This window comes from Bos grunniens, chromosome 2 (genome assembly GCF_055505025.1).
Source record: "Bos grunniens cultivar Pamir isolate PY7600 chromosome 2, Bosgru_T2T1.0, whole genome shotgun sequence".
In the NCBI taxonomy this organism is placed as follows: domain Eukaryota; kingdom Metazoa; phylum Chordata; class Mammalia; order Artiodactyla; family Bovidae; genus Bos; species Bos grunniens.
Genome location: NC_141166.1, coordinates 3,385,363 through 3,399,860, shown reverse-complemented (window position 1 = coordinate 3,399,860; position 14,498 = coordinate 3,385,363). Strand labels below are relative to the sequence as shown.

The window sequence follows — 14,498 nt, the reverse complement described above, 5'->3', positions numbered from 1 at the left end:
TGTGTGGCAAGCTTCAAAACCAGGAAGCGTGAGACCTACACCTCTGTACTTCTTTTTCAAGACTGTTTTGGCTACTATGGATCTCCAGATTTCATGTGAACTTCAGGATAGATTTTTCTATTTCTGCAAAAAATGTTTGGATTTTGATAGGAATTGTGTTGAACCTGTAGATGATATGCACGTTTTTAAACTATCTTTTTTCAATGAAATGTTATGAGTATATGAACTGTACATCAGGAATATCTTTTTTGTTCATGGCTTACTTCGACAACATCGTTTTAAGGGCTGCATAGTGTTCCACTATATGAATATATCCTAATTTACTTAGTCACACTCTGTGCTGTGCTGTGCTTCGTCGCTCAGTTGTGTCCAACTCTTTTCGACCCCACAGACTGTAACTCTCTGTCTGAGGGGATTCTCCAGGCAAGAATACTGGAGTGGGTTGTCATGTCCTCCTCCAGGGGATCTTCCCAACCCAGGGATCGAACCCAGGTCTCCCGCATTGTGGGCAGATTCTTTACCATCTGAGCCAAGAATACTGGAGTGGGTGGCCTATCCCTTCTCCAGGGAATCCTCCTGACCCAGGAATTGAACCGGGGTCTCCTGCGTTGCAGGCGGATTCTTTACCAGCTACCAGGGAAGCCCCAGTCACACTCTATTGTTTGGTATTTAGGCTATTTCCCATTTTTTATTTTCTAAAGAATACATGGTAACTACCTTTGTACCATTATCTTTCCAAACATGAACTTTTTCTGGAGAGGGTGGTCACCACTGAGTTTTAAATACAGAGAGAATGTTGACCTGGGAAAGAACTTTAAAAACTATTTTCTTGGAACCTCTTCATTTTTTAGAAGTCTTTCTTGATTTTGTTACAATATTGCTTGTGTTTTGTGTTTGGTTTTTTGGCCATGAGGCATGTGGGATCTTAGCTTCCCAACCAGGGGTCGAACCTGCAGCCCCTGCTTTGGGAAGCAAAGCCATAACAATCGGACCACCAGGCAAGTCCCGGGACCCCTCCATTTTACAAGTGAAAAACGAAAGGTTCCTGAAGCATCGGTGCTTATGAAGTCTCAGGCTCTTAGCTATGGCTGGGCTTGAACCCTGACTCCATCACTAACAGGCTAGATGAGTTTGAAAGTTGTCTGCCTGCCAGGCTCTTCTGTCCATGGGATTCTCTAGGCAAGAATACTGCAGTGGGTAGCCATTCCCTTCTCCAGGGAATCTTCTCAACCCAGGGATCGAACCCTAGTCTCCTGAATTATAGGCAGATTCTTTACCACCTGAGCCTCCAGGGAAACCCCTAGATGAGTTTAGGTAGCTACCTTAATCTTCCTTCATGGGTAAAATGGGAATAACAAAAAAGAGAGAGAGAGAAAGAGTAACAATGCTCAGCTTATAGGGCAGATGAATTAGCTCAGAGCCCAGTATAAATTACACATTCGATAAACACTTCTCCCACTCTTTATCCCCAGGATGCCTGAAATTAGAACTCAGAATCTTTCTTAATCTAGTCTTTCTGTTACTAGAACAGAGACTGCAGATACTTTTTAGGATTTTTTGGCTGTGTGGCATCCGAGATCTTAGTTTCCCTCACCAGGAATCTCATTCAAACCCCCTGGAGTGACAGCGTGAGTCTTAACCACTGGACCGCCAGGGAAGTCCCCTGAGATACTTTTTCATTCCATAGTCTCATTGGAAAGAAAGGAAAAGACACCCTTCTCCTCTTCCTATCTAACCACTATCCTTATTAATTAACTAATTCATATTTATATTAATTATATAATCTTATATATGTTATATGTACTTACATTAATTTATATTGTATACAATATAAAATTAGAGTTTATATTCATTATTTGCCAGGCAGTGTTCTAGGCACTTTACGCGTGATAATGCGTTGAACACTTCCCAGCAGGGAAAGTGGAAACCGGCGTGGACTGAGAAGGCGCAAATCTGGCGGGCTGCCTGTGGGTCTGGAATGACAGAAGCAGAGCCAGCTGCGGAGGAACCGGGAAGCCATTCTCCTGCAGCCAGAGACCCTGCAGTTGTAAGATGCCATAACTCACTTTTTTCCTACTGAGACACAGCTCTGTGAAAACCAGTGGCGACCCTTTGCTGCGTTAGAGGCTATCAGTAGGAATCTTGGAGAAGGCGGGAATGAATGAAGCACCCTCGTTCTTGCCCCAGGGTCTGAGTCACTGACACACGGGAGCAGCCTGGCTCTCCAGCCCTGGTGCAGGGCCACAGCACGCCCCGTCTATCTGCACCGCGTGGTTTCCACGGGAACAGGGCTCTGCGTCCACATTGCCACCTAGACCTGAGGTCAGTCCCTTCAAACACAGCCCTGCTTTGTTGTGATGCTATCAAAACATTTCATCTCAATTCCACCTGAACGCCGCCCTTCTCCAGAGTTCTCCGGAAGCCTTATCTTTTTCTGTTTGGTTCATTTGCTGTGTCTTCTCCCTCACTGCAGTGGGTTGAAAAGCCTGCCTTTGTCACATTATAGACCTGCTATCGATCAGGCCTTAGCTGGATTGGTTTGGGGCATAACTTTTTTAAAACTTTATTTTGATTTGGAGGATAATTTTTTTACAATATTGTGTTGGCTTATCCCATACAAAAACGCCAATCAGCCGCAAGTATATGTATATTCCCTCCCTCTTGAACCTCCCCCTCTACCCTCCACCCCATCCCACCCTCGAGGCTGTCACAGGGTGCCGACTGAGCTCCCCGTGTGACTCAGCAACTTGGGACCTAACTTTTAAGCCTCAACTCTGAGGATGCCCTTGAGAAACCGGGGCACGTGTCACCTCAGTTCAGGGCTTGGATATCAGAATCACCCTCAGAATCACCCTCAGAACTTGGTAAAGCACAGATGGCTGGCCCCCACGGGGGTGCTGACCTCCCAGGGTCTCTGATCTGGAACGTCCTGGTGGGAACCCTAGAAGCTGCATTTCTAGCAAATTTCCAGATCATGCTGATGCTGCTGATTCCAAGGGACCACACTTTGGAAACACTGCCCTAATCAACTGGCATCAACTTCACATAATAGCATTGTAAGGATCAACTGATGAGTATATGAAGAACTCGATTCAAGATTTGGCATATAATAAGTGCTCAAAAAGTGTAAGCTAGCACTAGGATCCAACCAGTCCGTCCTATAGGAAACCAGTCCTGAATATTCACTGGAAGGACTGATGCTGAAGCTGAAGCTCCAACACTTGGGCCACCTCATGCGAACTGACTCATTGGAAAAGACTCTGATGCTGGGAAAATTGTAAGTGGGAGGAGAAATGGACGACAGAGGATGAGATTGTTGGATGGCATCACCGGCGTGATGGACATGAGTTTGAGTAAACTCTGGGAGTTGGTGATGGACAGGGAAGCCTGGCGTGCTGCGGTCTGTGGGGCTGCAAAGAGTTGGACACGACTGAGCAACTGAACTGAACTGAATAAGTTCACGCCATTTGTCTTTCTCTGTCTGACTTCATTTAATACGATAATCTCTAGGCTCATCCATATAGCTGCAAATTCTACCCATTTCTTAATCAGATTGTTTGGGTTTTTTTGGCATATTTGTTTTTTGCTATTGAGTTGCATGAGTTCTTAACATATTTTACACGTTGATCTCTTAACAGATACATGATTTGCAAATATTTCCTTCTGTTCCGTTAGTTGTCTTTTCATTCTGTGGGTAGTTTCCTTTGCTGTGCAGAAGCTTTTTATTTTGATGTAGAGACTCTTATTTATTTTCGGTTTTGTGGCCTTTGTTTTTGGCGTCATATCCAAAAACATCATTCCCACGATCGACATCAAGGAGCTTACCGTGTTTCCTTGTAGATAACGTATACTTTGTAAGACAAATATTGCCGAGACCTGGATCTGAATCTCCTTCTGCGCTCAGAATGGAAGGACGGGAACCACGGCCAGTGTGATTTCCTCTTTGGCAGCCACCCAGGGCTCCTCCCGGCCCCCTTCAGCCGCTCCTGCTGCCCTAGGCGCACTGGGCCCTGTGACTCAGGACCGACTTTAGCTGGGCTCACACGGGCCTCCTACGGAAAACTGCTCTCCTGTTCCCTGGGCTGACACAGTCTATCACTAAAATCACCTTTTATTTTTCCAATCAGAAAAATAAAAGGAAGGGGAGAGAACGTTTCCGGTTGTAAGTTCTTCCATACCTGTTGCCTGTGGGCCACATTATCATCGAAGAGACCGTGGTGTCTGATTTTGTCCCAAGTTAAATCTCACCCATTGATATTTCAGAACGTCTCTGCAAAGCCAGTGCAACGCTCTGGGGGAAGAGCTGACCTGGACCCTCCAGGCCGGAAGCTGCCTGCTGGGCGCTGGCTCCACCCTCCCCGCACCAGCGGCCCGTAAGGCGCCAGCCCGCACTTCAGGCCTGCGGGCCTTCTGCCTTGCTGGGGACGACCACCGCGTCTTCCTCTCTCTGCGGGCTCTGCTCCCACCTGCCCTCCAGCTGGGGGATGCCAGGGCATGTTTTCCATATCCATCATCGCTTCTCCGGAGGCCTCCTCTGTCCTGCCCTGCACACTGCAGACTGGGTCACCGCAGGGCTCAGCTCCCATCACGGCCGCATTGTAACATGCATTTATAGGATTGTGTGATTCCCATCTGTCTTCACCAGAATGTGAATCTTCCCAGGGCAGACAGTGGGAACCGTGTATGTGTGTGTGTGTGAGACAGAACACATGTATGTGTGCACACGTATGTGAACACACGCATGTGAACACACGCATGTGCGCACGTGTGTGCTGTTGTTGCTGTCTAGTTGCTGGTTCAGTTCAGTTCAGTCGCTCAGTCGTGTCCGACTCTTTGCGACCCCATGAATCGCAGCACGCCAGGCCTCCCTGTCCATCACCAACTCCCGGAGTTCACTCAGACTCACCTCCATCGAGTCGGTGATGCCATCCAGCCATCTCATCCTCTGTCATCCCCTTCTCCTCCTGCCCCCAATCCCTTCCAGCATCAGAGTCTTTTCCAATGAGTCAACTCTTCGCATGAGGTGGCCAAAGTACTGGAGTTTCAGCTTTAGCATCATTCCTTCCAAAGAAATCCCAGGGCTGATCTCCTTCAGAATGGACTGGTTGGATCTCCTTGCAGTCCAAGGGACTCTCAAGAGTCTTCTCCAACACCACAGTTCAAAAGCATCAATCCTTCGGTGCTCAGCCTTCTTCACAGTCCAACTCTCACATTCATACATGACCACAGGAAAAACCATAGCCTGGACTAGACGGACCTTTGTTGGCAAAGTAATGTCTCTGCTTTTCAATATGCTATCTAGGTTGCTCATAACTTTCCTTCCAAGGAGTAAGCGTCTTTTAATTTCATGGCTGCAGTCATCATCTGCAGTGATTTTGGAGCCTCAAAAAATAAAGTCTGACACTGTTTCCCCATCTATTTCCCATGAAGTGATGGGACCGGATGCCATGATCTTTGTTTTCTGAACTTTGAGCTTTACGCCAACTTTTTCACTCTCCTCTTTCACTTTCATCAAGAGGCTCTTTAGTTCCTTTTCACTTTCTGCCATAAGGGTGGTGTTATCTGCATATCTGAGGTTATTGATATTTCTCCCGGCATAGGGTGGTGTTATCTGCATATCTGAGGTTACTGATATTTCTCCCGGCAATCTTGATTCCAGCTTGTGCTTCCTCCAGCCCAGCGTTTCTCATGATGTACTCTGCATAGAAGTTAAATAAGCAGGGTGACAATATACAGCCTTGACATACTCCTTTTCCTATTTGGAACCAGTCTGTTGTTCCATGTCCACTTCTAACTGTTGCTTCCTGATCTGCATATAGGTTTCTCAAGAGGCAGGTCAGGTGGTCTGGTATTCCCATCTCTTGAAGAATTTTCCATAGTTTATTGTGATCCACACAGTCAAAGGCTTTGGCATAGTCAATAAAGCAGAAATAGATGTTTTCCTGGAGCTCTCTTGCTTTTTCGATGATCCAGTGGATGTTGGCAACTTGATCTCTGGTTCCTCTGCCTTTTCTAAAACCAGCTTGAACATCTGGAAGTTCACGGTTCACGTATTGCTGAAGCCTGGCTTGGAGAATTTTGAGCATTACTTTATTAGCGTGTGAAATGAATGCAATTGTGCAGTAGTTTGAGCATCTTTGGCATTGCCTTTCTTTGGGATTGGAATGAAAACTGACCTTTTCCAGTCCTGTGGCCACTGCTGAGTTTTCCAAATTTGCTGGCACATTGAGTGCAGCACTTTCACAGCATCATCTTCCAGGATTTGAAATAGCTCAACTGGAATTCCATCACCTCCACTAGCTTTGTTCGTAGTGATGCTTCCCAAGGCCCACTTGACTTCACATTCCAGGATGTCTGGCTCTAGGTGAGTGATCACACCATTGTGATTATCTTGGTCCTGAAGACCTTTTTTGTATAGTTCTTCTGTGTATTCTTGCCACCTCTTCTTAATATCTTCTGCTTCTGTTAGGTCCATACCATTTCTGTCTTTTATAGAGCACATCTTTGCATGAAATGTTCCCTTGGTATCTCTAATTTTCTTGAAGAGATCTCTAGTCTTTCCCATTCTGTTGTTTTTGTCTATTTCTTTGCATTGATCACTGAGGAAGGCTTTCTTATCTCTCCTTGGCATTCTTTGGAACTCTGCATTCATCTTTCCTTTTCTCCTTTGCTTTTCGCTTCTCTTCTTTTCACAGCTCTTTGTAAGTTGCTAAGTTGTGTCCAACTCTTTCACAACCCCATGGACTGTAGCCCGCCAGGCTCCTTTGTCCATAGGGCTTCCCAGGCAAGAACTCTGCAGTGGGTTGCCGTTTCCTCCTTCAGGGGATCTTCCCGACCCAGGGGCTAAGCCCCCTTCTCCCGCCTTGGCAGGCGGGTTCTTTGCCACTGAGCCACCAGGGAAGCCCCACGTGTGTTACCTCACCTTGATCTCCATGGTCCTTACCACAGAGTTTGCACACGTAAGCACTCAGTAGACATGTGTTGACTGGATGAGCGTGTGGCGCTGAGTACTTCTTTAGACTCCTTCCAGGAGCAGTGACTTCATTTTATCAACAGAGGCATGGAGGCCCAGAGACGGGACTTGCATTGGCCAAATTCTCACAGCTAGAAAGGGGCTGAGCTGGGACTCAGAGCCAGGCCTCCGACTCAGCCCCGTGCCCTTTGTCCAACTCTGAACTGCCAGCTTCCCTTGAGGTTTGGCGTGTTAAACAGAAGCAGAGCGTTCAGAGGAAATTCACCGCAAGGCAGAGTGTTTACTAGCGATGACCTCACCTCCCCAGCAGTGAAAGGGCAAAGAGCTGGAAAGAGAATACCTTTCCAGTGAACGCGCTGGGCCGGCCAGGCCCCGGCTGACTCAGGGAGAAGGTTTCACTTTATAAGGGCTTCTTGGGGGCACCCCCTGGGTGTGCCTTTCACCCCGGGTCCAGGTCTGGGAGGGGGCAGCTGGCAGGGCTCTCGACTTGAAGCCCCGGCTCTGCCAGCTGGGCATCCAGGGGCCCTTCCCTCCCGCTCTGGAGTACAAGTCCTTCTTTATCTGGAACCTGTCTCTCCAGCCTTGTGGACGAGCAGGCTTGTGTTAATAGCACACACCCAAGTTTCAGTGGGTCCGGCTGCCCACTGCCCCTCGGACACCTGGCCCTTGCCAGACTTTACCTGGTTGGGTCTGGGAGTCCAAGGGTGCCTCCTGGGCCCCCAGGGCTCACAAATCCTGGTTGCATTCAGCAGCAGCCCATGTATCTCGTTCTTGAAGTCACCGAGGCCCCAGTGGCCAGGGCCATCTGAAGGAATTGGGGAAGTCACGCCAAGAGCTGGTTTCCAAGGCTCCCGGCCCCCGCGGGGTCCACTGGGTCCGCAGGTGCTGTTTCTGCAGAAGGTGAGGAAAGGCTGCCCTTAGCACTCTGCTCACACCTTGGTGCCTGCAGTCAGCGCTGCCTGCCCCGCCCCGGGCACCCCCGGGCACCCCTCCACAGGGCACGCACACAGTGCCACCGCGGGAGGCCACGTCCCACGTCTTCTTCTAAACGACGCTTCTGCCCTCGCGCCCTCCCTGCAGCTCCAGGCCCTGCACTGCTACACTCACCGGCTAACCCCGCAGACGGTCCTGAGCCCTGTTTTGATTCTTGGTGTGTGTGTGTGGCGGGGGGGGGGGGGGGGGGGGGTTCCCTGAGGGCTCAGCGGTAAAGAATCCACTTGTAATAAGCCCGTGCAACTGGTGAGTCCTGGAGCCGCAACAAAAGATCCTGCAGGATGTAACTAAGACCTGACTCAGCCAAATAAATGAATAAATGGATAAATATAAAAAAGAACCCACTGTCAGGGCCGGAGTCACAGAAGATACATGTTCGATTCCTGGATCGGGAAGATCCCCTGGAGAAGGGAATGGCTACCTCCTCTAGTATTCTTGTCTGAAAAATCCCATGGACAGAGGAGCCTGGTGGGCTGCCGTCTATGGGGTCGCGCAGAGTCGGACACGACTGAAGCAACTTAGCAGCAGCAGCAGCAACATTTCATATATATATATATACAGATACACATACCACATCTTCTTTATCCATTCATCTGTCAATGGACATCCAGGTCGCTTCCATGTCCCAGCTGCTGTAAAAGGTGCTGCAGTGAACACTGGGGTGCGTGTGTCTTTTGAGTTATGCTTTTCTCAGGGTGTGTGCCCAGGAGTGGGACTGCTGGGTTGTACGGCAGTCCTACTTTCAGCTTCTTTAGGAACCTCCATACTTCTCCACAGTGGCTGAATCAATTCACATTCCCACCAACAGAGCAAGGGAGTTAGTTCCCTTTTTCTCGCACCCTTTCCAGCACTTACTGTTTGTAGACTATGTTGGCGATGGCCATCCTGCGCTCGTGAGGCAACACCTCATCGTAGTTTCGGTTTGCTTTCTTCTAACAGCTAGTGGTGTTGGACATCTTTTCACGTGCCCCTTGGGCATCTGTCTGTCTTCTTTGGGGAAATGTCTATTTAGGTCTTGGGTCCATTTTTTTGATTGGGCTGTTTGTTGGATAATGAGCTGCATGAACTGTTTGTATATTTGGGAGATCACCTGCTCATTTTAGTGATGGAGAAGCTGAAGCTGAGAAATCTGCCCAAATCTCAGCAGTGAGAGGGACGGGGCTGCCGCGGGAAGGGGTGTCTCAGGTCGCACCCCTGTGTTCATCCCCCTGTGAGCTGTCTGCTGCGGAGACGCACATCCAGGAGCACACAGAAGGGCCTGCAAGGTGAGCCCCAGGCATGCACGAGGGCGATCCCAGGGATTCCCGGCACTGCCGGCAGCTGATGGAAATGGCTGGTGGTGACGTCATACACCGGGACTGACCGATTGCCCCGATAGGCAGGTGTTTTCGCTCTGTTGGAAGTGGTTAACAATTTAGCTGAAGGCAGAGAGTCAGAAAGGGGAAGGAAGTGTGAATTTTGACCCAAGGCCACAGGCTCTCCACAGTGGAAGGAGGACGGGAAGGAGCTGGAGCAGGGAACCAGCAGCCCCCCCTCTCCACGGCCCTGTCCGCGGCTCCGCTCCTCTGGGTCAGGAACAGGCTGCGTGCTGGCTTCAGGTAAACAGAACTGGGTTCCACCCGTGTACTGCCCTTTCCTGGCTGTGGTCCTCAAGCAAGATCCCCCCTGCCCGCCTGAGTCTTGTATTCTCGTCTGTAAAATGAGACTGCCTACCCCCCTACTTCATAAAGGGGTCGGGAAGATCACAAGAGATGAGCCAGGCAAAGGGCTTTGCAAGGAGTGCATGCTTGATAGACGGAGATTTCCTCTGTCTTTCCACCATGTGGAATATCAGCACTAACTTCCATCAGCTTGAGAGAGCCACGAACCCTAGGTTTGAAACCCGCGTCTATCATGTCCTGGCTGTTAAACCTGGAGAAAGTCATTTCCCCTCCATGAAGCCCAGCTCCCCAACTAGGAATGGGCATGATGGGTGCTACATAGTAGGCTTTAGAGCAAGGCTCCAATCCTGTAACAAGAGCTGATGTTAATGAAGCCCTGCTTTGTGCCGGGGGTCTGGGTTGTCTGAGCTTCTGCCTTTCCAACAAGCCCTTGGTACTGACGCTGCTGATCCAGGGACCATACTGAGTCACGAGGTGACAGATGAAGGTCAAGGGGTCGTGGGGCTGTGGGGAGTGGGTGAAGCAGAGGCGCCTGCTAGAAGACATTTTTAGTGGGCTCTTGCCTGCAGGATGCCACTGTTTTGGGAGCAGTTACAGATGATCTTGCAATTTATTAAATCTGTTTATTTTTTCTGGGGGGGGGGTGGCCATCAGTTCTTGGCCCCTGGGCGCCCTAGTGCAGGAGGAGACTGACAAGGATCTGCTACAACCTGAAGCGTAAGAACCCTGGTTGCCCAAGCACAGGCCCCCCGGGGGTTCTGAAACAGGCTGGAGATCAGGCAGACTGCCTGCAGGCGAGGGCCCTCAAGCTGGGTGTCCAAGGACGGCGAGGAGTCAGCCAGGTAGAGGAGGGGGCGGAGGTGTGGTGTGGGGATGGGATCGCACAGACCCGCTCCCGGGACATAGTCCACCTTCGTGTCATCACTTTACAGCCTTGTGCCGAGAAAGGCACCAAGGCTGGGAGGCAGGGAGGGCCGGGGTTTGCTGGCACGCGGCGTCACTGCCGTGCTGGGTGACTGGATGTCGCAGCTTCTGAGCCTCTGCATCCTGTTCTGTCGGGTGGAGGTGATACGGACCGAGAGGGTAGCAAGAGGCAGCACCCGGCGTGTCTGGCTTCCAGCCGCTGGTCCGCAACCACAACGCCTTTTTCCTGGCAACACAGAGATCCAGTATCTGAGCAGAGAGGTCCTGGTCTCCCGGGGGCCCCCTTGGGTGGGGAGCCCCTGCCCTTTTGCGCTCTACTTGCCCCCCTCCCGCCCCAACAAGCAGGCTCTCAGGCGAGGACGGGGAGCCTGCCAGGGTGCCAGGGAGATGGGTTTTGTCACAGCCTCAGATCTTAACCCTGTCGTCACTGTCTGGCAAGAACCCAGAGACCTGGCCGAGATAACAGGGCTGTTATCGTGGTCAACAGACTCCTCCTGGAATACAGAGGGAGTAATAGAACATCCTCTGTTTGTCCTGGCCTGGCAGGTCAGCCAGCAGCCTCTGACCTCCCAGACGGCCTAACTCAGCTACAGCGACCCAGGGCTGACCTGCCTTCAGAGCTGCCCCTCCTCCGTACCCACCCACCTCCAGCCCACTTCGTGCTCCATCCCGACTTGCTTGCCTTTGTGCTCATTTCTTCCTCTTGGGTTTATCTATTTACCCAGAGGCTTAGCACAGCGTGATAGCCTGAGACCTGGCGTCAGGTCTGGGTTGGAATCTCTGGGATCCAATTCTTTGGGTGGGCTACTGACCCCACAGGTGACCAAACGTTCTAGTTTGCCGGGGACAGAGGGGTTCCTGTGACATGGGATTTTCAGTTGTAAAACAGGGACGGTTCCAGAAAAATTGGAGTCAGTCACTCTGTTTACCTCTCTGAGCCTCAATTTGCTTGTAAACTGGGGGTGATTATCTCTGTTGAGGGGATTAAGTGGGATAACGCAAGGAAGCACATCGCCCCTAGCACGCGGTGAGCTGTCAGTGATGGTGTCAGTTACTTCTCTGCCTGGAGGAAATCGCAGGACTTCTGCCCTGAATTTCTCACCTCCCTTATTCCCATGACCTTTTCAAATGAACACAGAAGCAGATCTGGGGTCGTGTCTGCACTTAAGAAATCGTTAAACCTCTCTGCAGTGCTTTTGCTCAAAATGCCGTTTGACTGACAAGCCGAAAGCAGATGAACAGAGGTGGTTTAGTAAAGAGGGACAGACTGGAAACCACGGGGCCAGGTCCACTTCGACTCTGCGATTAACTTGCTGTGCGACCTTTTACAAGTTGCTTTGCCACTCTGAGCTTCAGTTGTCCCATCTACAGAATAAAGGGTTCTCAGCGCAGCCCCAGCTCTAACACTACAGTCCTACACGCTGTGAGGGAGGAAGTGCTGGGGATGGGACGGCTTTGTTGGAGCCAGTAAAAGGCTGAGGAGGAAGTGAAACTGCCCTCCTCGGTGGGACCTGAACCCAGACACACCTCAGGGTGGGTCTTGACCCCACAGTCCCTGACTTGGGGGGATTCGAAAGCACTGTTTTTTAATTAAAACCCCTCACCTGGTGCCAGGACTTACTGAAGCTCAGGTTCTTTCGTCTCATCACAGAAAGAGCTCAGTGTGAGGCAAAGAGGTGGAGAGTGAGTTTATTGCCATAGGATGCTTGTGAGAGATTCAAGCGGGCCACCAAGGGAGTGCAGCCCCGAGAACAATCGAAGAAAAAGTGGGGAGGGGAGAAGGCCACCCTCTTCCTCACTCTTGGCAGACACCAAGGCTTTCGTCATTCGTTCTCCTTTGAGCCTATATGGTCTAAGCAGGACTGTCATGGTGTGATTGAAATCATATGTATATTAGCAAAAGGGCGGTAACATATAATAAAATATGGTAATTCACCTCGGGTTTCAGGGTAATTTCCCCTTTCCCCTAGTTTTTTCACCTTTCTCTTGTATTCCTGTATTAACTATACGCAGAAATGCTGCTTTTCAAGGACCCTTAACTCCCTGACTTCATGTAGCAAGATTCAGACCCCACAGCTACCGGCTTGTGCTTTAACAATCAGGGCTCGTGGCCTGAGTGTGCCTGGCGCTTACATGCACCTGGTCTTCCTTCAAAGTAGTGTAAACTGTTGCTAGGTTACTGGATTCTTTTCCTGAGTAGTCATTGGCCTACAACAGTCTCCCAAGCTCCCTTAAAATCCCCGCTCTGTCTTTGATCCCATAGTGGGACTCCTAAATGATCTGTTTAATTATCCTACACTATCCTTTTCTTTAGGAACCAAGATTTGGGTTCCTTCTTAAGCACTGACTAAAATTTTGAAAATAGTGCAAAGTGGAAAATGACTAAGCATCTTACTGATAGAGCAGTTGATTGATGTCTGCACAGCAGGCTGGACATGGTCTTGTGATGCCAGGTCACTGGACATTCATTTACTCCCTCCTGTATTTAGCCGTTCATTCATTTCTTCCTTCATTCCTCCCTTTGTTCACTCATTCACTGAGTGATTCACACAGTGATTGATAGCACGGGTTCTGAAACCGATCCACCTGGGTTCAAATTCAAGCTCTGCCAATTATTATGTGAACTCAGCAGGTTACTCAACTTTTTGGTGCCTCTGTTTCCCCGTCTATAAAATGGACACAACAGAAATACCTGGCTCTTGGGGGTGGAATTCACGTTAAAGGTCTTAAGCCAGTGCCTGGCAGTGGCAAAGCACAGTGTATACCATGCTGTTAATGTTCATTCTGCCGCCTTTTACCAGGAGATGGCTCTGTGGCGGGCACCAGGCTGGGCCCACTAGGAATCCAGATCCGAGGGCAGTCCCCTACCTTGAGAAAGTCATAAAGGCATAAACCGGCAATTGTGAATTCATACGGTTAGTGTTGTGGTGTTGTGTGGGTAAGCACAGGGTGCTATGGGAACAGAGAGGAGGGACACCCAGTCTGGGTGGGTTGGGCTCACACGGGGGTGTGTACCCAGGAAGGCTTCCTGGCAGAGATGTCACTTGATCTGAGTCTTGAGATACAGGTTCACGTTAGCCAGGAAGTGAAGAGGGTGGGGTGGTGGGAAATTCTGGCAGAGGAAACAGCTTGTGCAAAGACTCGGAGGGGAGAATATGGACATTTAGGGAACAGACGTGGTTTGCTGTGACTCGCTGGGGTGTGGGTAGGTGGTCTATGAAGCCGGAGGAACAGTAAAGCTGTAACTACGCTGGATATTCCAGAACTGCTACAAGTTAGTATTTTATCAGCTAGGCCAGTGTCCCCAACTTTTAAGATCATGCTGTAAAATACACACACAAAAAAGGCCCATTATATGGAGATTTATTCATGAATAAATTATATACGCATACACACAAATGTATCATGTATAAGACACAAAAATACAAGCATTTAATTGGATTTTTTTTTTTTTTTTTTTGGCTATTGAATTGTGTGAGTTCTTTATACATTTTGGATATCAGCCTCTTATCAGGTATATGACTTGCAAACCTTTTCTCCCGTTTGGTAGGTTGCCTTCTAATCTTGCGGACGGTTTCATTTGCTAAGCAAAAGCTCTTTAGTTTGACGTAGCCCCACTTGTTTTTTTTGCTTTTGTGGCCTTTGCTTTCGGTGCCAAATCATCACCAAGGCTGTACTGGTCTCCGCCGCTGCGTGTGCGCTTTCTCTCGCCGCGGTTCACAGGGGCTGCTCTTCATCGGGTCGCGTGGGCTTCTGGCGGCGGTGGCTTCTCTGTTGTGGAGCACGGGCTCTGGAGTGTGGGCTCGGTAGTTGTGCCCCACGGGCTCAGCTGCCTGTAGCGTGTGCGATCTTCCCAGACCAGGGATGGAACCCACGTCTCCTGTACTGGCAGGTGGATTCTTAACCACTGGACCACCTAGAAGTCCAAAGATCACTTTTTAAGGTAG

The 14,498-nt window shown here is 49.8% G+C and overlaps 2 long non-coding RNA genes across 3 annotated transcripts in view; one reads left to right on the top strand and one right to left on the bottom strand.

Moving 5' to 3' along the window:
- Positions 1-8,887: 8,887 nt before the first annotated feature.
- The window catches only part of LOC147377261 (uncharacterized), a 46,511-nt gene continuing 40,900 nt past the window's right edge, over positions 8,888-14,498 (top strand). The window contains exon 1 of one of the 2 annotated variants that reach the window (XR_015150154.1): positions 8,888-9,564. This is a non-coding gene — a long non-coding RNA (uncharacterized LOC147377261). The remainder of the gene's footprint in view (positions 9,565-14,498) is intronic. The other variant, XR_015150150.1, reaches the window with a different exon arrangement.
- Positions 10,231-11,229, bottom strand: LOC147377263 (uncharacterized). The gene is made up of 2 exons (XR_015150161.1): positions 11,002-11,229; positions 10,231-10,777 (listed from the first exon to the last, which is right to left on the bottom strand). It is a non-coding gene; the product is annotated as an uncharacterized LOC147377263 (long non-coding RNA).